A 22,929-nucleotide genomic window follows, 5' to 3' on the forward strand; every position below is an offset into this window, starting at 1 on the left:
TGAAGTCCTGTTATACTGAGTCAGACAACTGATCCACCAAGGTCAGTATTCTCTGTTGTGATCGGCATTGGAATAATGTGTATAATCTCATTATAGCTTCATGCAGGGGAGAGGTCAGGTGAAGAACCTGAAGCTTTCTGAATAGAGAACTGGGACATTTCTCTGCCACTGAGCAATAGTCTCTGCCCTTCCTCATAGGCCAATTAGCAGAGACCAGCTTCACTCACCCTACTAGGGACTATGAAGAGACTGTCCCTTACAGGAAGTCTTCAATCAAAGGTTGGACAGTCATCTGGTGGATGTCATCTGGATTTCCTTCATGAAGTAGAAGTTTGGACTAGATGGCCTGCAAGGCCCTCCTCTAACTCTAGATGAGTTCAAACAAGTACTCTGGCAGCAACTGTGATCGGGAAGGAAATGTACTGAGAGTGCACCTGGCCTGTTGTGACATTGCCCAGAGATGGGCACGCTTTCAACATGCATGCTTCTGCTGCTGGTGTAGTGTTTGAACTGGCCCCTGTGATCCTGGATAGCTAGCTCTATCCAGATAGAAATTTGTATGCAGTTTTCATCTATCAATTGTTCTTGCCAAATAATTGTCACTGTCATATAGTTCCTGATTTGGAGCATAATAAGCAAATGAAAAGATTTTCAGTGGCTACAATACAGCAGAATTAAGAATCCCTAGGGTTACTGAAATCAGAATGCAAGCTTTCAGATTCCGAAGGGATCTGTTTTCAAATCACTGAACTGAAGTACCAGAAGCACCAACATGCACCAGCAAGCAGGAAAGTAGGTTAAAATAAATAGCATGACATCTGGATAGCTGGCAACTTCAACAATCCAAAAAGTTGTGGGTTAAAAAAAACTTTTGCCTAATCACATAGGTAACAAAACATACCTGGAAGCAAAGTTCCAGCAAAAAGGGGTATGATTCAGTTACTGACTAACTCAATAAAAGAGGCACTGCTTTGACAGGAGACCAAGCAAGTATTATAACATAAACAATATTGTGTGCTCACAGATCACACTCAAAAGCTTCTGGCTACTAAATAAATAAGGAATCTATGGAGTTGCCAGTGCATGAGAGCCAATATCTGTAGTGTTTCTGCCATAGCTCTTGAGATTATTAGTCATCCATCTACATTCTAGATTTGACAAGGCCAATTTTCTACACACATATACACCCCAACAAAGGACAAAAAAACGTGAACAGGAAACCAGTGAAGATTTTGATAGTTAACTCCTGGTTTTTAAACCAAATAATCATCTATCTTTATATATATTTTTCTTTGGCATACCCGTCGCTAATCCCATGTGTGGCAGCTCTTGTGAGAGTTTGAACAGCTGCCGGATAGCGGTGGGGACAGGCGGGAGGAAAGAAAATGGCAGCAGCAGCAGTAGGCAGGTGGCGAAAGTGGGCGGGGGAAGCACTGGGTGGGGGGAGAACAGCAGTAGAGGATGGCTGGCTGGTTAGCCAGCCGGCTGGTGGGCGGGCAGTGGGGGGGAAGCGGAGGTGGAAGAAGGCGGGGACGGCGGTGTGGGGACGGCAGTGAACTAGAGGCACAGATGCTCTGCGCCTTGTTCAGCTAGTGTTTATATCAGAGATTCTCAAACTTGGGTCCTCGGTGTTATTGGACTTCAACTCCCATAATCCCCAGCCTCAGTGGCCTTTGGTTGGGGATTATGGGAGTTGAAGTCCAATAACACCTGAGGACCCAAGTTTGAGAATCACTGGTTTATATAATGCAGACAACCACAACAAAGCCAAGAATTCCAGAGGAAATGTTACAATTGTACAATGGTTTGGGCCCGGGATACCTGAGGGACCGCCTGCTCCCACTGCTCGTCAAGTGGTTACTGCCCACTTGACGAGGTCATCTGAGGGGGCTCTGCTCCGGGTGCCGACAGTGAGGGAGGCTTGGTTGTCGTGCACGCAGGACAGGGCCTTCTCTGTTGCTGCCCCCAGACTCTGGAATGCTCTCCCAGTGGCTATTCGCTCCTTGGTCTCCATCACAGCTTTTAGAAAGAGTGTAAAATCTTGGCTTTTTGCCCAGACATGTATTTGATTCTCTGCTGCTGCTCTTTGTGCTCTGTATTGCTTTTATGCTTTTGTTTTAATTTTTTAATCAGATTTGTTCAATATTTTTCACTTAATATTTTAATTGTGTCTTTTTTTCCATCTTGTTTTTAAATTTTGCTGTAAACTGCCTTGAGATTGTTTTAATGAAAGGCGGTATATAAATAAATAAATAAATAAATAAATAAATAGCAACTAGAACTTCAAGCAAATTGTGAACTCTGCCTGAAGCAAAACATTTGAGGCTAAAGATCCCCAAAAAAATGAGTTAAGGTTCTCGGGGAGCTGTTATGCACATCCTTTCATTGTCCTGGGATTTGGGCTCCAGTGAAATTCAGAGCAAATTGGGCGTTTCGCTTCAGCTGAAAAATTTCTGAGGGTTTTTTTAAAAGGACATCCAAAAAGTAGATTAATTCCAGAGGCTGAGTAAGTTGGAGGCTCCTTGACGACCAGCTATGTTTATTGGGTGAGATATGCTTTGTAGTAATCAAGAGTATGTGTACTCAGCGGGGCTTCTCTGAGTAATGGTTATTTGGGATGATGTCTAGTGGAGAAGAACGGGTTTTGACATGGTTAGCCATTACCTGATGATTTTGGCTTCCTGAGAAGGATGGGGATTTTGACTTTAGAGATTAGAATTGTTCCAGAAAGGGATGCAAACTGTTGACTCAGGAGATTTAGGATTGTCCAACGGACATGGTCAAGCTGACATCAGTGCAGAGATCAAGAGTGCAGAGACGTGAGTGAGGAGAAGGGAAGTCATGGCTACCATGCTCTAGGAGGTCTCAAGGGCACAGAGTCTCCATATACGGGAAGCTCTTCTTGGGATGTCAGGGCGCCCTGGTTCAGGTTCCTATGACGCAGGGAGCTCTAGCTGTTCCTTCCTCCCTCGGCTGCTCAGCTACAGTGGTGAACCTGGACCTCCTGTGGACAGACAGGCCCAGACGGCACGCCTCTTTAGGGCCACAAGGGGGTTACGTGGAGTCACATTTCTGGACCTCCTAACACATATGGCAGCCATTGTGGCAGATCTCAGGGGACAGATTTCAGGATACCATTAAAGGGCAATGTGTTCTTCATTATTTCATTTATCATATTTTGGCTGCCATGGGAAAGGCACCGTTTGCATTTTCAGCCTTGGGCAACAAATTGTTCGAGGCCATCTCTGCAGCCATACATCTCTGCCTTGCCATCTCCTGAGGTAATTCTCAGAGTCCTAGCCCTGAAAAGTTTTACTGACTGTGACTCATAGGCTTCACAAGCTTTCCAGCAGGGAGCTGATATGACTGAACAACTCCTGTTTTACAGGATTGTTAAGCACTATCCAGTGCTAGAAGAGAGATTCTCTGCTCTGTTATCTGTGTTCTCTATCACAGGGGTTTCCTCCATTATGTCAATGATACCCTGAAATATCTATACTCTTTGGCCCTCTGAAACACTTTCCCACCTGTGTGCCTCACTGTGATGAGATATAAACTATTGTCAGGGGAAGGCAGATTTGTTCAAGGCCTCAGAATTTTTGTGGTCAATTATGTTGTAATTCCAGCAAAATAGGGAGGCAAGTCTCCTCCACAGATCTTGAAAGGACAAATGTGACAAGACTAATAATACTAATTTAGCAAAAAGAGTGAAGAGGAGACATGTACAAATATTACCCAGGGTCCTCTCTTGCTCATGTACACCTATGTAGCTGAAACTGACTTTAATGGAGATACTTTGTATTCATTTACAGAAGAAAAGAAAGGGGCCACTTAATGTTAGGTTACTGAATTTGTTTTACAGTCTTTTTTTTAACCAAGTGATTGCATCTTTATTCTATAGGGTGTGTGTCCCCCACCGCAACTTATAAGCTTTGTTTTTCCCTTAGAGCACTAAATTATTATTAATAATAATTTTATTTAGAACATGTATATCCGCTTTCCCCCTTAGTTTAGAGCAGGCCTGCTCAACTTAGCCCCCCTCCCAGCTGTTTTTGAACTACAAATCCCATAATCCCCAGCCACAGTGGCCAATAGACAGGGTTTATGGGAGTTGTAGGCCAACATCTGCAGGAGGGCCAAAGTTAAGCAGCCCTGGTTTAGAGGCCCTCAAGGCAACATATATCTGAGTATTTTGAAAAAAGAAAATTTTGAAAAAACTACAAAACCAATTATCAGCAGACAACAAACATAACCACAGGTGATCAGGCAAAACAAACAGGCGAAATACCCAAGAGATCAAAGGTATGCCAGAAGAAAAGTCTTCAAGCTGCCATAGAATATTATTATTATTATTATTATTATTACATTTATATCCCACTCTTCCTCCAGGGAGCCCAAAGCGGTGTACTACATACTTAAGTTTCTCCTCACAACAACCCTCTGAAGTAGGTTAAGCTGAGAGAGAAGTGACTGGCCCAGAGTCACCCAGCAAGTATCATGGCTGAATAGGGATTTGAACACGGCTCCCCGGTCTTAGTCCGGCACTCTAACCACTACACCACGCAGGGAAGTGCTCTTGATCAGGGATAGCTAAACCTTTAATATTAGGACTCCTAACATTTAACAGGTGAGGAGATGAGGAGAGCCAGCGTAGTGTAGTGGTTAGAGTGCTGGACTAGGACCCGGGAGACCCGAGTTCAAATCCCCATTCAGCCACAATAGTAGCTGGGTGACTCTGGGCCAGTCACTTCTCTCTCAGCCTAGCCTACTTCACAGGGTTGTTGTGAAAGAGAAACTTAAGTATGTAGTGCACCGCTCTGGGCTCCTTGGAGGAAGAGCGGGATATAAAATGTTGTTGTTGTTGTTGTTGTTATTATTATTATTATTGGCAGGGTACAGCTTCTGAAACCCCTGCCACATTATGACATGGCAAGCTGCACTTGCTGAGATTGCCTCTTAAAAATATGAGAAAAGTTGGGCATTCCTAGCCCAGTTGGTGTGAATGGACAATGGCTGACATGCTGCACAGGCTTATGAGGACAAAGCAAGAACTCTGTCCTCACAAGGAAAGACTTAGTTAACAGCATACAAGGATTGCCTCGCAGCTGCAGCATATGAGGAGGGGAAGCCATTTTCACGTCTTGTCCCTCCTCAAAAAAGCCTTTTTCACATTCAGGAATATGTCCATGAGGTTCATACAGCCCTCAAGGACATATTTCTGGACACAAAACGGGCTTTTGCAGTGAGGGGAGAAATGTGAAAACAGCTTTTTTTTCCCCCACCTGTCCAGTGCTGGAAAGCAAACCTTGCACACTATTAAGTCACTCTGTGCAAGGATGGAGCTCTTGCTGTATCCTCATAAGGCTGTGCAACGTGTCTCATGACCTCCCCAAACTGGGCTAAGGGAGCCTAGCCTGGTTTGAGGAGGTCATGTGCAGCACCGGGAGCTGCATGGCTCCTGGCTGCTAGCCCTCCAAAGTACCCCTCCCCTAAAATGACTTGTGAGGCTGCAGAGACTCATGAGGAGACCCCAACCAAGAGGCTACAACAAGCCTCCTGGCCTCAGGGGTCTCCCCAGAATGCCTGCACACTCACATGAGGCATTCTGGGAATTCTGGAGGCCGAATGGCCCCCAATCCCCGCTGCCCCTACCAGCTCCATGATGGAGCTGGTAATTGTGTGGGCGGCTGATCTGGCTGGCCAGGGCTAGGCATATGCTCGAGTGCGGGGAGAGCGGGCTTGACCCGCTCTCCCAGCCAAACCCCTTATGGCTCTCCACACTGCTCATGTGGAGAGCCTCATTGTCTTTTCCAGAGAGTTTACAGTTTAATACAGATACAAATATGACAAATATTTATATACTGCTTTTAATAAACACTTAAGTTTCTTAAACATAACACCAGCAACAGCCACTGAAGGGATGCTGTGCTGGGGATGGATAGGGCCAGTTGCTCTCCCCCTGCTAAATAAAGAGAATCACCACCTTTAAAAGGTGCCTCTTTGCTCAGTTAGGAGGGGATAGTTAGCAGTTTAAGGCTGTAATCCTAAACATACTGGTTGACACCCAGAAAAAAATTACTCATGAGTAGCCCCACTGAAATGAGTGGGACAAGTTAGCCATGTCTCATTTGTCCCATTCATTTCAATGAGACTATGAGGAATTTAGCCTGGATGTCTGCCACTGACTGGGAAGTCTTTTCTACTTAATGAAAGGTGAACATAGGAAGCTGCCTTCTCCTCAGTCATACCATTGGTGCATCTAGCTCAGTATTGTCTACCACAGTACCAGCTCTCCTCCCAATCATATGCCTCAACTACATCAGTCTAAGTAACACAGGATCTGGTGGAAGCCACTTCCGTCCACACACCTTCAATAGCACCTCCACTGCCATCTTTACAGAGGTACAACTTTACAGCTATACTTACTGATGTAACTCACCATAGGATTGCTCAGCTCATGGGATTTACTTCCAAGCAAACTACTTAGGATTAGGTTGTGATCATTCCTGCACAGCTAACACGATGTAATGGTCATCATCTGTCCCTATATCTAGTCCTTTGCTGTGTCCATACACCGTGATATAGTGGAATATTTGTTTGTTTGTTTGATTGATTGATTTATATAACGCCTTCCAAAATGGCTCAGGGCAGTTTACAACAGGATAAAAATAATTAAAACCAGTTAACAATTAAAATCAAAACTATAAACACACACACACACACACACATATATATGCTGCTCTTGAAACAAATCTATATATAATGAACCTATGCAAGTTCTGCTCTTAAATTTTACTTTATACTGAAGTTTTAATATTGATATGGCTTATGGCCAAATATATTTACTTACTTACGTAGGCCATTGGTCAGTCAGTCAGCTAACATCCAATAGTCTGAAGCCGGAAATAAACCAAAGTGCTAGCCAGACTCCATAATCCTAAGAGAGCATCCCCACAAACATTATAAACACCCTTCAGTTGCTGACATGTAAATAATTGTACAATCAGTGCATCATCCAGCATGGTGTGAAGAGGGTGGAGAAAGGTTTCTCCCTGTCTCACAACATTAGAACCAGGGGTCAGCTCTTGAAACTGATTGCAAGGAAATTGGTGCCAGACAAAAGGAAGTAGTTTTTCACACAGCACAGAACTAAGCTATACAATCGCTTCCCACAGGATGTGGTAACAGCCACTAGTTTGGATGGTTTTCAAAGTGAGTTATCAGTGGGGCTATTGTCATGATCGGGGGAAATCGGGCTAGGAAAGCTTAGCCCGATTTTTCCCAATCGTGGGAACCACCGGGCTCAGCTGCAAGCCCCGTGGTTCCTAGGCGGGTAACCCTCCTAAGTACCCCTGCCTTTAGCCCAAGTTTGCAGAGTGAGCGCTCCGCAAAACCGGGCTCCCTGATCGTGAGTAGCCATGGCGCAGCTCCGCGGCGCAGCTACTTGCGAGTAGACCCCTGGAGGGGAGGCGAAAAGCTGCCTCCCGGCTCCGGGGCTCTCCCCAGTATGCCCAGCGCACTCGGCCCCCACTCCCCCCAGCCCCCGCTGGGTCCGTCACAGAGCCGGTAATCGTGTGGGCGTCCAATCCGGCCGTCCAGGGCTCCCTGCCTGATCGTCAGTGGGGAGAGCGGGCTTAGCCTGCTCTTGCCGCTCAGCTCACTAAACCAGGTCTCACGGATTGTGAGACCCGGCTCAGTGGCTATTAATTTTGCTGGCTACAGGCTACCTCCAGGATCAGAGGCAGGATGCCTCCGAATGCTAGCTGCAAGGGAGCAACAGCAGGAAAGGGGGTCTGCCTTCGTCTGTGGGCTTTCCAGAGGTATCTGGTGAACCACTGTGGGAAACAGGAAACTGGACTAGATAGGCCTTGGGCCTGATCCAGTAAAGCTCTTCTTATGTTCTTAAGTTCTAATATCCTGTCACTGATTATCATGCCACTTCTGGCTTGATCATCAGGGACAGGATGTTGTTGGATGAGGTGCCAATTGCACAACTATTCACACACTGCACTTTATTAAAGCACCATATTAAAGGGGAATGAGCCTTTCCTTCTCACTGTGTTCCTCTTATTGTCTGGACATCCAACATTCTGACAATTACCGTGTTGCTTCAGTTAAATTTGCTTCCTATATTTATGGTGGTTAAGTATTTTCTCTGCAACAGCTCCTCCTCTTCTATAAGCAGGTTAAGGTTTTCTCCTCACTGCATCTCCATGTTGAGGAACAGTAACTTTTACACACACTGAGCCCTTTCTCACGAGCAGTGAAAAGGGGCAAGAGTGTTAGTGGGGAGGAAGCCTTAAAAAGCTGACCTCCCCACAGATGATTGAGGACTCCATCATCGGTGGGTGGAGCTCCCTCCCAGATGATTAACGGCTACTGCTGGTAGCTTGGGAGTTTGGGTTGCCTGGTCGCATTGCCCAGTGTCACCCCACCCCCCAGAGCACCCATAATGCACTACATGAGTGGATCCTCTCCCCAGAGCTGGCCAGTAACCCCACAGCTGGCAGACTACCAGAGAAACTGTGTTAGGAGATCACTATTATTATTATTATTACTATTACTATTATTACATTTATATCCTGCTCTTCCTCCAAGGAGCCCAGAGCGGTGTACTACATACTTGAGTTTCTCTTTCACAACAACCCTGTGCAGTAGGCTAGGCTGAGAGAGAAGTGACTGGCCCAGAGTCACCCAGCAAGTCTTATGGCTGAATGGGGATTTGAACTTGGGTCTCCCCGGTCCTAGTCTAGCACTTTAACCATTACACCACGCTAGCTCTCCTAACCTCCTTTTACAGGGTGGTTGCAGAGGCGGGTTTGCCGCCAAAGTGCCGCCAGGATCGGGCCTGATCCCGGCAGTACATACACACAGGCTTCCTTAGCCCGGTTTTGCTTACATGTGTGAATAGTTTCACTGTCTTTCTGTGGTTAGGATATCAGTAACTTGTTATAGACTCATGGGCTCTTTCTCTCCCTTCCCTTTTCACAATGAACCATGGTGTAGTGTTACATCTGCACTGATATAATCACTAACTAGGGTTAAACCAGTGTGGAATCTGTGTTAGCCAATGGTTTTCAATCTCCTGTTAAAGCTAACCATGAGGTGAGTCTCACGATCGGTGAGACTCGCCGCAGGGGGTTCTGCGGGGAGAGCGGGCTTGGCCAATTCTCCCTGCAGATGATCCAGGCTGCAGCCCTGGGCGGCTGGATCAGCCACCCACACAACTGCTGGCTCCGTCACGGAGGCTGTGGGGGCTGTAGGGATCGGGGGGCGTGCAGCCCCTGGAAGTTCCAGGATGCCCCGCACGAGCATGAGGGGCATTCTGGAGAGAGCCCCAGGGCTGGGAGGCTTGTTTCAGCCTCCTGACAGGGGTCTCCTTGTGTTTTGCCATGGCATGGAGCCATGACACAGCAACACACGATCGAAAGGACGGGGTTAGCGGAGGGCTCGCTCCGCCAACCTCGTCTAAGGGGAAGGCTAGTTAAGTGGGTTACCCGCTTTGAGAACACTGGGCTCACCTGCGAGCCCGGTGGTTCTCACACTCACGAAAAAGTGGGCTAGGCTCCCTTAGCTTGCTTTTTTGCGATCGTGAGAATCGCCTCCATGACTAGTACTAACTGTGGTACAGATATTACTGTGGTTCGCTCATGAACATGGTTGGTGTTTGCCAATCCATCCTAATTTTAAAAATGCTTCTAATTGCTACAGAATTTCTATTTCTTTTCTTCATGTACTATGTGTGCTACCAAGGAAAAGTCACTGGCCCAATTAAATGTAAATGCAATTATTAGCTAACCATGGTTAGATCTAAAGGGATGAGAGGAGGAAGGGACCATGCAAGGTTACAACACACCCATTAAAGATTACAACCATGGTTAGATCAGAAACATGAATGTCCCCTTCAGATGTAATGCAGAACCCTTCAGATGTCCCCTTCAGATGTAATGCAGAACTGCAGGTCCAATGGTCCAATGGTCCTGCAGTTCTGTACCCCTCTCCCCCTGTTGTCCCATCTGCTTTTGGAAGTTCAGCAGAGCTGCCTCTGTAATCAGCGAGGAATCTGGCTGTGCGGGCTTCCTTCTTGAGAGGACAGCCCACACAGCCAATTGGGCAAGAGAGACCGAGGAGCTTCCTCCCACAACTGCCTCTCTGTGGGGCTGAAACGGTGGTGCCAGCATTCTGATGTAACCCTGGTCCCCTAGAACCAGAGTTGGAGGCACCCAAACTCCACTCTGAACCAAAGATTCCACATGGTGTTCAGGGAGGAAAACCGTGGGTCCCTTATATTCAACTCCAGTTTCCCAAATTCGGACATGTGTCCAAGGAAACTCGCGGTGAAGGGACCTCCTGTTTCCTGTTATGTCTGAAAGCAGCAGAAGTGTGCACTCAGTCAAAGGAATCTTACTGTTGAAGAATTGATGATTCAGCTATAACCTAAATAATTAACTAGGGCACTGGAGTTCAGAAATTTCAAGCACATATTTTCAAGAAGAACTCATACGACTGAGATGCAAATGACTGTTCCAGTTACTTCCATTTACCATCTTTTAAAAAAAATTAAATCAATGCTGCCATTTACTTGCAGTCTACATATAAAAAATAACAGAAAACGTTTGAACAGGTCAGAGGTCCTTTTCTTAAGGCTCCTGGTAGGATATCAGGTGCCTGAATGTCATTAGTAATTCTGGAAGCTTCACATATTAAATGCAAAAGGCTGTATTAAGGTACTTTTCTTGAGGTTATTAATCTTTATCAAGTAGTAGATGTTCCCACAAGGTTGAGTAAAAGAGAGGATAGAATAATTAATTGGATTTTAGATAAAGTAGCCCGATAGCATTGCTAATAACGGGGTTTATATTGAACTGAATCAGTGACTTTTTAGTTGAAGAAAAGAAATAGAAATTCCCTAGCAATTAGATGAAAACATGTTTTTAAAGATGGATTGGCAAACATCAAACATGATCATGTGCAGCTGGTTTCTCATACTGATAGCGTGCTTCATTTTTCTTCCCATTCATCTTCACTTCTTTGTAAACAAAGCAATGACTACCCTTATGGATTCTTCTATCTTGTGGATTCTTTCAAAGCCCAAGAACTGGCCTGGGCTCCTTCTAATTATAAACTTAATTAAAGCAAACAACTTTTGGTTTACAGGGATAGTTAGGGGTGTGGCAGCTCCAACTGAACTCCAAAAAGTAAGGCAATTTGATGGTGCACGATGTTCATGTGATGGGGGCATGCGGCTTGATGTCCAGTCTTAGATATTGTAATGGCCTACTAAATCATAACCATGGAAATACCATTGGGTCATCCATGCTCCAAAGCACTACCTGCATAGGCTGGTGGTAACAGCAAAAGCTGGAGATTAGTGTCACAGCAATGTTTAAGATGAATTTGGTAATATGTGCCTCTGAGCATATGGTAGGTGCTGTTATTAGAAGGTATCAACTATCATCAGCACAATTAGCAAAAGAGAACTAATGGAAGACCTAGCCAGATTATATTCTACATACCCTCTAAGCTTAGTGACCAAAGAGGTTGAAGTTAGGGATGTGCAAATTGATTAGGGTACAAATCAATATGTACCTGAATCTAGCTGATTCGGGTGATTTGGAGACAAAACAAATCACTCCAGATTAAAATAAGTACCCCACTGCCTTGCAGATGGCGGAGGGCGGGGTGTAGTCGGCACATAGCAGTTGACAGTTGGCACTGTCCAGTGAAAGTCAAAATGAACAGAAGAAATGAAAGTGTGCAATGAATCCTCATAGGGATTCATTATGAGGAAAAGTTATTATACACCAAAGAATCCAAACACTTGAAATATAGTGACAGCACATTTTGCTCCATAACTCCACTTCTACAAGGGCTAGAGCTTAGCGTTTTTTAAAAGAAAGAAAGCAAGAAATCTGGGGATCCATGATAGGGTTAGAATATGGCAACTTCGAATCCCCATTGTTTCCTATGGCAGAAATGTTCAAAATCAGTAAAAACTAAAATAAAATAATTAAAAATCAACCAAGTTTCCCACTGCCTTGAAATTTGGGTGGTAGGTGGCACCAATAGGGACCTACCCACCAGCCAAATTTGGTGCCCCTAGGACCTTGTTAAGTGATCTGAATTGGTCCAAATGCAAATCAAAGCAAAGCAAATACAAATCAAATCTGGGGTGATTTGGAGGAGGTAGATTTGGATACAAAACAAATCAGGGGTGATTTGTTTTGGGCACAAATTGAATAAAAAAAGATTGATTTCTGCACATCCCTAGTTGAAATGTTGCACTGTACCTATCTAATCTGGATCACTTTCACCACAAGTCCTTATACCAGCACTGGTACCTTCCTGTCAGAGCTGTTGTGTTTTCATTAGGCCTGTGCAAAGCTAGATCCTTAAATTTGGACTTGTTACAATTTTACCAAAATTAGAGGGTTTCGGAGAGAATCCAAACCCAAAATTGGCCTGCCCAGTTTGGATTGAACTCCTCCAATCCCTTTCCCTCAAAACCAGAACTTTCCAAAGCTCCAAATGGCAGCAGGAGGCTGTTGTTTGTTTTTTAAAATATATGATCGCAGCAGGGAGGGAAGAACGCATATTCTGCCCTTCCTCTGCCCAGTGGCCACCTGCCTGCTTACCCGTGCATATCCTATTTTTCAAAAGGTTTTTCCAAGATTTTTTTAGCCCATTCGCTCACAAGCAAGCAGCAAATTTCTGGATTTCTCCTGAGATTCTCTGGTGTGAAGTAACTTCCTCTTAGATTATCTGATGTTACCTCACTCCACCTGGTCTCTCTGGTGGAGATAACCTTTCTTCTGGGTTCACAGTGAATATATCCATGGTTACTCTGGAAAAATAGTTTACAGTTTATCCGAATCTGATCCCGGTCTGACTCCAATCCCGACTCCAACCCCAAGCCCAAGCCAAAAATTAAGAAGGGTCCAAAGAATCCCAAACTGATATTTTTGGGGTCAGTTTAGATCGGGTTGACCCGATCCCAACTTTGTTGTCTAGGTGGCCTAGTTTGCATACTGCTAATGTACTTTACTCCTGCAAACACTCAGGGCAGAGCCCCTTCTCCAGTTCCCTTCACAGAATTGTGGAGTGGGAGCCAGGGCAACACAGCTCTTCTTCTTCATTACAAAATTAACATCAGGAGTCCCAAGCCAGGACTCTTCCCCCACTCCTCTTGGAGTGCAGCATGGGCTTCTCCCACATGGCCAATTTCTCAACCAAGTGCCCATACTGAGATTTTAGTAATATGCAACATTTACATTTAGCATTTGTTAAATTTCTTATGGGGGGTGGATTATTAATCAACTAAAAATTATCCAATCAATTAACAGCTCTAGAAAAACGTAATGAACCATGCCATGCATGATTATGTATTTGGAAGTAAGTTCCACCGGCTTATTCCCAAGTGTGCATTGAATTGCAGCCTTAGCGAATTCAAATTTAGGTTAGTCCAGAGTGAGCAACTTGGAATATTAAGGAAGAGAGATCCTCACTACATTCTCCATTTGACCCTCATCCATTCACTCACATGATATACGGATGCCCATGTCAGAAATATCTGAGTGCAGTTTCATGTTATATGATATTATCTGAAGAGGTTCTTCTCATAACATGAACATAACCCAGGCCTCTCATGTCATCTGGAGCTCCGAAAGCTCTCCACTCCCAGCTGCTCCAGAAGAGGGAAGCCCTGGTTTTTTTACCCAACATTTTACCAAGGCAAAACCTGTGGTTTGTTTTACCTCAGTAGGCAATAGTGTGCACGATCACCTCCGGGTAAAAATCCTACCCCTTGGCCCACCGCCATTTCTGGCAGTGAGCCGGGGGAAAGAGCAGCTGTGCCAAGTGTGGCAGCTTCTCTAATGAGATCAGCTGCTGCACTCATGGTGCAAGGCACTCTGGGATGTGGGAGGGGGAAATCCTCCCTCTCCCAGCTTTTGCCTTTGCCTTGCTACTGCTCGTGTGGGCGTGCAGCACAGTGAAGGCAAGGATTATGACACGTTTGTGCCGGGGAAGGCAGGCGAGCTCCTGCCTTCCCTGCACTCCTCCCCAGGGGCATCATGTGGCTGTGTGAATGGCCTCAGTATTTCTTAATTCAGTCCTCCTGTTCACACAGCCATCAATGTCAGGATAGGAGGCCTTGTACCCTGGTTTGCCCACAAAAAATCCCTCCAACACAGGTTGCTCAAAGCAGAATAGCCCAGCTTTGGTGCCCTGCTCTTAACCAAACTCTCCTGCCTTGCTTTTCTGGTAGTGTAGATCCATTTCACTTTTCTAGCAGCTACTGGCCCAGAAACAATAGAGAGTTGCCATCCATGAATGTTCCCCTCTGCAAAGCACACTCTATGATACTATATTTGCAGCCTCTTCAGCAGAGCTAGGCCTGCCTTCTGCCCCTTCATGGCCAGTCAGAGATGAGCTGCTGATATAATGAGGCTTTCCAGTCTACTGTAGTGCAAAGCATGCTGGAAAGGCTTTCTAAATCTCTGGGGACTTGCTATGCTTTCAGTTCCCAATTTCAGCAATGGAGGCCTCGCCAGGCATACTCCTCTGTTTGCTGGGTTTGGTGACCCAAACAGATGTTCTGATCATCTGTTGCTACTAGGGTAGGATCTCTCTAACTCCTCATCCCACCCCCATATGATTGTGTAAATATATTGTGGTGGGTATATCCAGAAATCTGTGAATATCTGTTGTATTCTGTTTGATGCTCATTTAACATACACGATGAAGCATATTTTTCCATAAGGTTTCTGAATTTTCGTAGGCTTGCCTATATATACACATACTCAAAAAGAGAGCTGAAACATGAGCTCAGAAAGAAATATCTTTGACTGTGCACATGTACAGCCCAGTAAATGGAAAAAGAAATCAATTACCCAAAAGGTCCAAGGAAATAGCAACTGTGACAGGAATAATAAAAGTGCTTAGTCCTCAATTTATGAAAGCTATAGAATATGTGAATAGCCTAGACCTCATGATGCCATCAAATAGAGGGTCAACATCTTTGAGACAGAGACATTTCCAGCAGCAACTGAGATAGCTTTGTCACAAATCTCCGCAACTAAAGAAAGAACCTGATTTAGCAGGAAAATTAGGAAGCATCTGTGCAATTCGCAGGTGCTGTCCAGCTCTCTGGAGATGAGATGAAGTATTTTCAGTATTTCCCAGATTTAGAACTCTCTGGGTGTGTTGTCCTTAAAGAATTCATGGTTAATGCAAGGTTGGAATCTATACATTTTGTCAAACATTCAACCCTTCTGCAGTGATCCATGGCAGCAACAGGCACTGAGTCCTTTCCATGCTTTTCATGAACTCCCACCTAGAAACATGTAGCTCAGGTTCATTCAAAGTAGGTGCCTTAGGATGCCATTGTTACACAATTGTCTATACCTGGACAATGGCTGGAAAGCAAGGATGAAGTGTTTATTCTGCAGCTGGAAAATTCTGATAGGCTCACTCCCTGCCCCCCAAAGAGAGGCAGCACCATGGTATGGCAGCACCCTCACACCATGCAGGCACACTACATGCCAGTATTGCCCCCCATTTCTTCCCTTTCCTCGGGTGATCTATCCTCCAACACTCCAAGACAACCTCCCCCAGCATCTTGCCTTGTTTGGCAGCAGTGGCAACAGCACTGTGCTGTTCCTTCTCCCACTCCCTGTTCTTCCCCAAAAGCAGAAGGTGGGAAATGGAGAGGAAGGAAGGGTATCTAGTATGTCTGTCTAGCAGAAGTGGCCCATCAGTAAGGGCAGGATGGGCTGTGACCCACCAACACGCGCGCGCACACATACACACAATAGGACAGAAAGAGAAAACATTGTGGGTAGTTTAAAAAATAGTGTCCACCCAGGAGAGAAAAGAGGCAGCTGGTCTGTTGGGAGGCAGGGAACTTCCTGCTTTCTCCTTTGGTTGCTGCAGTTTCCTCTCCTGCTCTGCTACTGGAGGGAATAGCCTGCTAATCAAGTTTATTCCCTCACCTCATTGCTTTGGGCGTCCTGCATCACCGCCTCCTCGGATTAGACATAAAAGGGCAAAAAAACCACATGTGCACTTGTCTCTTTTGCCCTTATTTGTCTAATCCAGGGTTAGGATCATTACCTCCATCTTATTTTGATGCAATTTTAGTTTGTTATCCCTCATCCAGTCCATTACTGCCTCCAGGCAGGCACTTAGGGAAGTTATGCCATTACCTGATGATGTTGACATAGATAAATAGATTTGGGTATCATCAGCATATTGATAATACCCTGCACCAAATCTCCTGATGATCTCTTCCAGTGGTTTCATGTAGATGTTGAGCCGGGTCTCACAGTCAGTGAGACTCAGATTGTGCAGCAGAGCACAAATCAGGGAGGGAGCCCTGGGTGGCCGGATCGGCCGCCCACATAATTGCCGGCTCCATGATGGAGCCAGTGGGGGCTGGGGGGAACAGGGGCCAATTGAACCCCAGAAGCTCCAGCATGCCCTGCACAAGCACGCAGGGCATGCTGGCGAGACCCCTGGAGCTGGGAGGCGGCTTTTCACCTCCCTTCCAGGGGTCTCCTCATGAGTAGCCATGACACAGAACTGCGCCACGGCTACTCATGATTTAAAAAACCCCAGGTTTGCATTTGTGGGTTTGTGGGTACTCAGGTGGGTTAACCACCTGGGAGCCACCGGGCTCATCTGCAAGCCCAGTGGCTCCCACGATCAGGCAAAATCGGGCTAGGAGAGCCTAGCCCGATTTTGCCTGATCGTGGGAATAACCCCATTAAAAAGCATTGGATACAGTATGGAGCCTTGTGGAACTCCATACATTAACTTCTGCTTTGCAGAGCAACAGTCTCCAAGCTACACCATCGGGAATCTGCCAGAGAGGTAGGAATGGAACCAATGTAAAACAGTGCCATCCAATCCCAACTCCTTCAGGTGACCCATAAGGATATCATGGTTGATGTCATCAAAAGCTGCCGAAAGATCCAAAAGGATCAATAGAGTCACACTCCTTCTGTCAATACCCGTTTGGAGATCATCCATCCATCAGGCCAACCAAGGCAGTCTCAACCCCATAGCCCACCCAAAAGCCACTTTGAAATGGGTCTAGATCATTTGTTTCCTGCAAGATTGTCTGGAGCTGAGAGGTCAGCACCCTCTCAATCGCCTTGTTCAATCATGGAAGATTGGAGACAGGTCTATAATTGGCTAACTCTGAGGGATCTGGTGTAGGTTTCTTCATGTAAGATCTAATAGCCTCCTTAAGGCAAGGAGGCACCCTGCCCTCCCTCAGAGAAGCATTTATAATATGTACCAGACCCTCTCTGATAATAGGATTACCGGATGAAATAAACCAAGTTGGGCAAGGGTCAAGAGAACAGGTTGTAGGATGCACAGTCCGAAGCAGTCAGATATCACAAAATGAAAGTGATCCAGTCTGATCCCTGTTTGGCCCATAGCCAAGAGGTGTCCAGGGGCATCCAGATTTATCTCCACCCCCAGAAGCAGTCCCCTCCAAGTTTATCTGTCCCTTTAGCAACTAGAAACCTGACTTGACCTTAAGCTCTTCTTTCTGTGTTAATTTGCAGGTTGTTTTGCAAATATCTCCTTATCTGTGAGACAGCATCAGCATTCTTTCTGTCTGAAATTACCCTCATAGAGTTTTGTGTTCAGATTGCTGGAGAGCATGCAGAGTGCTTAGCTGAGTCCCAGGTTATTTAGCTGGTTACTTCTGGTGGGACAGAGTCTAGGCCTGCCCTGACCATAGCAAGCAGCCATGCTTTTAGACTGGATTAAAGGCTTCTACAAGTTTTGAAACGGTTTTTTTTTCTGCAGCTAAGGTTTTTTATTTGTTCTGCTCTGCATTGGCATGTAAGTAATAGGAGTGTGCACGGAACCAGAATGGGCAGTTTGGTTCACATTTGATCCAAACCACTGGGTACGCAAACCGGTTCATTAGAATCAGCAGTGGTTTGGTTCGTGCTGTCAAACCAAGTTGAACCAGGTCTACCCGGTTCAATTCTGTTCAAGTGCTTTGCTTGTTAAGAGGAATCTGGTAAGGATTCCCCTTGACAAGGAAAGGGAGATCCCCCATCTAAAAATGGGTTCAGGGTGGAGGGTGAGAGGGCACCTTACTGGCTGTGATGCTCCCTGGTGATAGCAATTTGTGTCTTGATGTAAATGGCCTCCACACATGGGCCACAACTGGGCCACCTGCTAGCCCATGGTATGAAGAGGAGTGCTACAGAGCCAAGAGGGGCCTCTGCCATGGAGCGGCCCCCACTGCTGCCAGGGAGCCATCGCCACTGCCATGAAAGCAGGTAAAGTGCTATCCTGCCCACCCTCATCCAAACCCCCTTTTAGGTAGGGAATCCCCCTTTGCTTGTAAAGGGGAATACTTACCAGATTCCCCTTTACAAGCAAGGCAGTCAAACAGGGCTGAACCAGTTTGATCTGAACCAGGCCCAGTTGAGTTCAAACTTGGACCAGCTCCCTCTTTGGGGGGATGAGTCTAGTTCGAGCTTGAACCAGTCAAGCCAGGCCGGTTTGAATTGAACCAGGTTTAGTTCAAACCAGTTCTGTGCACCCCAGTAAGTAATTTTTATTTATATGTAAATTTGATTTTAATGTCTTTGCTGTCTCACTTTGGGAATGTATTGCTGAAAAGCATGATATAAATGAGAAATGCTTAGTTATGTTCTCTCTGCCACGAATCTCTTCTGACCGTCTTGCTGTGTGAGATTCGGATCCATGCTTTACTTTTGCTCTCAATATCCTTTACCTTGGCCTCTGTATTTCGGATATGTGAAATGGGCACATTTATACAATAAGGTTTTCATGTGTAATTCAGAGGCAACATGCCATCTGTGCAATTCGCAGGCGCTGTCCAGCTCTCTGGAGATGAGATGAAGTATTTTCAGTATTTCCCAGATTTAGAACTCTCTGGGTGTGTTGCAGGGGAGCAGCAAGGCAGCTGGAGAGGAAAGTCCTTAACCCTCTCCTGCTTTTGGGCTTCCCAGCTGCTAGCTGGCTGCTCCCTGCCAGAACAGGAACACAGAACAGTAGGCTGGACAGGGCTTCGGCCTGCTCTGATCATAGAAAGCAGCCATGCTTTGCTTTTAGACTGGATTAAAGGCTTCTACAACTTTTCAAACCCATCTTTTCTTCAACTAAGCTTTTTGATTTGTTCTGCTCTGCATTGGTATTCATAAATAATTTTTATGTTTTTGTAAATTTGATTTTCAATTCCCCCATTTAATGCAGTTCATACCTTATGGATAGTTCCTGGTTGCCAGGCCTGTGTTTCCTTGCCTTTGAATGGATTCCCTTTTGGGCATATCTCTATCTTTAAGAAAACCAACTACCTAGACAGCTGGTGTGTTGCTGAGCCATGGAAAGTGCTTCATTGAACTATGTCAGACCTCTTGTGTTGATGGTCCATATATCTGGAATTCTGATGGGCTGGTAGGAGTTAAACTTTCACACCCTGGTTTGGGAACACAAGGCCCAGATTTGCTTCCTCCCTGAAACACTCAGAGAAAACTCAGAAGGGGGAGAAAAGCTTTTACTGTGCAATGTTCAATGTAGTTCTCTGCCTTTGTGCTGCATTTTTATGTTTCTACCAACTACTTCATTGAGTTCTGCATAAACTCCACTTACGGAGTAATTGAAACAGCAAGCCTGCCTCCTCTCTCTCTCTCTCTCGCTCTCTCTCTCTTTAAACAAAGGTAAGAATTCAGAATCAGCTGTTTTAAAATTTATAAAAAGAAACCATAATCTATCTTGCAATGGCAGCAATTTTATTCCCATTTCATCTAATGGTTATGTTCGCATTTTAGTTATTAAAATTAATCTGCTTCAATTATATTAAAATCAGTAGAGCTCTGTTCTGCTATATTGATGGATAATAGCAATAAATGGTAAGAAGGATTTCGGAGAGCTGCGCCTGCTGGAAACAGCAACAGCACTGCAGTAGCCACTTGAAAGCAAAAGGAAGGAGAACCATCCATTTTGCCATTTTGGAGGCACTATAAGATCATCTTGTGGGTGTCAATTCCACTCAGAAGGGTTATTGCTCCTGAACCCTGGAATAAAGGCACAAAGGTATTGGGTTGAACTAAGGCCATAACTTTATTGAAAGGCTGATTTTCAGCCTAAATCAGTACTTAGCTGTTCCCTCCCAGTCCCCCAGTGTGAGTTTTCTAATACTTAAGGAGATGTATTGTATTCAGTCACAGTGTGCATTGCCCTGCAAGGACAGCTAGAGTCTCCAAAGCCTCGCTCCCTCATTCCTCTTGGCTTAGGACAAACTGCTGCAGATCTGCGGTAAGAGACCTGCCAGGGAGTGGTATAGAACCATGTATATAAACCTGTTACTAATATCCGTGTGAAGCCTGGATTCAACAGTCAAGGCCCAACAGACAACATAGGCGAGACTTTGGAAATTGTCTCCAGATGGCCCCACCCTTGCTCCAAACATATATCAAGAGTGGTGTCACTCTATGCCAAAGAAGAATAAAGTCTAATACAAGTCTAATAACTTAAAAGCAATAAACTCCTGCATAGAATCAGTGTGGATGGAAATCCCAGACTCATAGAGTAATTCAGTAGTGGAGTCATGTATTTGCTATCCCAGATCAAAGTTCTGAAGGTGATCTTGAGATGTAGGAAGAAATCAGGGAACTGTCAAAGGAGAAAATGGTATAATCAAGTGTAGTCAACACTCCTCCCTCATATGAACAGGTTGTGACAATGATGGAATATTCCTAGGTATGATAAGTGACTATGCCTTAGGACAGTCAGCCATGGTGCCAATTAGAGCAGAGGCAACCCTTGACCAAATCCTTAGTGGTTCCCAGAACCTGATGTGAGATGCAAGGGTTGTTGAACCATGTGGGAACAATAATCACAATGCTATCAATTGCGACATATTATGGAAAGGGAAAGTTGGCCAGAAAGTCCAACACAGCCACATGTAATTCCAAAGTAGCTTCTCAGAAACAGGAACGGGGAGGTATAAGCAAACTAGACACATGACGACAGCAGCCCCATGTGTTTAAACACTCGTCTGATCATCTTCCCCAGTCATTAGAACACAAGAGGAATTGGTCCATTTGAAAAGCAAAAGGGGCATCCAGGTGGGGAGTGCTAAATCCTGCAATGCTAAACCCTAAAGCTTCCCATCTCTTTTCTGATATGGGAAAGAAGCCTGTCTGGGAGAAAAGCATTTGAAAGAGGAGGGCTGCAGGCAGGTAAACAGCAGCTTAGGGAAGATTCTGTATTCTTCACCTGTGTACCAACCAATCTTGCTTTTTAAAGCTACCCCTGCTTTCCATGGGATTACAGTAGATCTGCCACCTTCTTATCAGATTTGGCCCTTAGTGAACATTAAGTTGAATGGGAGAATCAGGAGTGTCAGACTTCGTTAGACAAGGAGGCGGTTCCCACGATCAGCGGGAACCAGCAGATGGAATGAAGTGGGGAGAGCGGGCTTAGCCTGCTCTCCCTACAGATGATCCTGCAGTCTGCCCTAGGCGGCCAGATCGGATGCCCACATGACTGCTGGCTCTGTTACGGAGTCGGCCAGGGCTTGCAAGTTCGGGAGCCGCGTGGCCCCCAGAAGTTCCAGCATGCTCTGTGCGAGTGCACACAGCATGCTGGAGAGACCCCCAAGCCAGGAGGCTGCTTCTTAGCCTCCCGGTTGGGGGTCTCCTCGTGAGTTTCTATGGTGTGGAGCCGCACCACGGCAACACATGATCCGTTAACCCCGGTTAGTGCTAACCTGGGCTACGGGGAGGGGTAGTTAGGGCGGTTTGCTGCCGGGAGCCGCTCAACTCCTGTGGCAGCGCACGACCGCCAAAAGGTGGGCTAGGCTCCCTTAACCCACTTTTTGGTGGTCATGAGAATCACCTCAAGGAGTTTGCTTAAAACCACTATAACAAAAGTTCAGATGAAATGTATCCTACAGGTTTGAACAAACAAGTCTAGCATCATTAAAAACCAGAGTCAAAGAACCATAAAAGATAAGAAGGCTTCCTTTAAAAAGCAGGCATATTGTATAAATGAGGATAAGGCCATGTTACAATATCACAAGAAATCTGTGACCAACTCACCTCAGGTTGGCCCCTTGCGATTTCTGAATAATCAGAACCGTGGTTCCAGGACCCAATCGCAGCTCTGATTCCTACCCCCAGCCTCCAGATTAACCCTCAGTTATAAGTAAGGTTCACTTACCAAACCGATGGTCCAGAGGCTGGAGTGTGTTGTCTGGTTTGGCCAACTCACCCAAACCAGAGTTTAAGGAGGAAGCTCCTCCCACTGCTTACATTTCATTGGCTGGCATGGCTTTCCTTCCTGGGTCCCTGAAAACCCGTGCAGTCAGTTTCCGCCCCTTCTAAGCTCAGTGAGCACAGCTCTGGCTCTCATGGGAAGCGTGTTGCGGGATGGAGAAGAGAACAGTGGCCTCACTAAACCAGTGGTTGATAACTACATCCAAATGGGCCCTAAAAGAAAGCAGCAGAAATTCTAGCAAAACAAATATGTCTACATTTGGGCAAGCATGTAAGAATTTTGAGGAACATGTTACTAAAAACATTAAACCACATTAATATTTCTTTAAGTAGGTCAGAAGCAGGAATCCAGATAGGGAGGTGGTTGGCTAAGAAAGGTGTTAAAAGATTACTGAAGGTGGTGTGTGAGAAGACAGAGAAGCTAAACAAATTCTTTGGATTAGTCCTGACTGAAGCAAATGTTGGCAATACCCATGCTTCAACCAGTTTTATCAGGAAGGGCATCTGAAGAATGGAGTCAAATGGAGGTGACAAAATATGACATTCTGGGACTAATTGGCGAATTATAATTTAACAGTTCAACGGGTCAGGACAGCATACACCCATGCATTCTTAAAGAGCTTGACTGTGAAATTGCTTATCTTCAAACACG

At 45.5% G+C, this 22,929-nt stretch overlaps 1 long non-coding RNA gene across 1 annotated transcript in view; it reads right to left on the minus strand.

Moving 5' to 3' along the window:
- Positions 1 to 19,879: 19,879 nt before the first annotated feature.
- The window catches only part of LOC128342174 (uncharacterized), a 101,097-nt gene continuing 98,047 nt past the window's right edge, over positions 19,880 to 22,929 (minus strand). Inside the window, exons 3-4 of the long non-coding RNA XR_008314819.1 lie at positions 22,222 to 22,490; positions 19,880 to 20,072 (exon numbers count right to left, since the gene is read on the minus strand). This is a non-coding gene — a long non-coding RNA (uncharacterized LOC128342174). The remainder of the gene's footprint in view (positions 20,073 to 22,221; positions 22,491 to 22,929) is intronic.

This window comes from Hemicordylus capensis, chromosome 2, assembly GCF_027244095.1.
Source record: "Hemicordylus capensis ecotype Gifberg chromosome 2, rHemCap1.1.pri, whole genome shotgun sequence".
NCBI lineage: Eukaryota > Metazoa > Chordata > Lepidosauria > Squamata > Cordylidae > Hemicordylus > Hemicordylus capensis.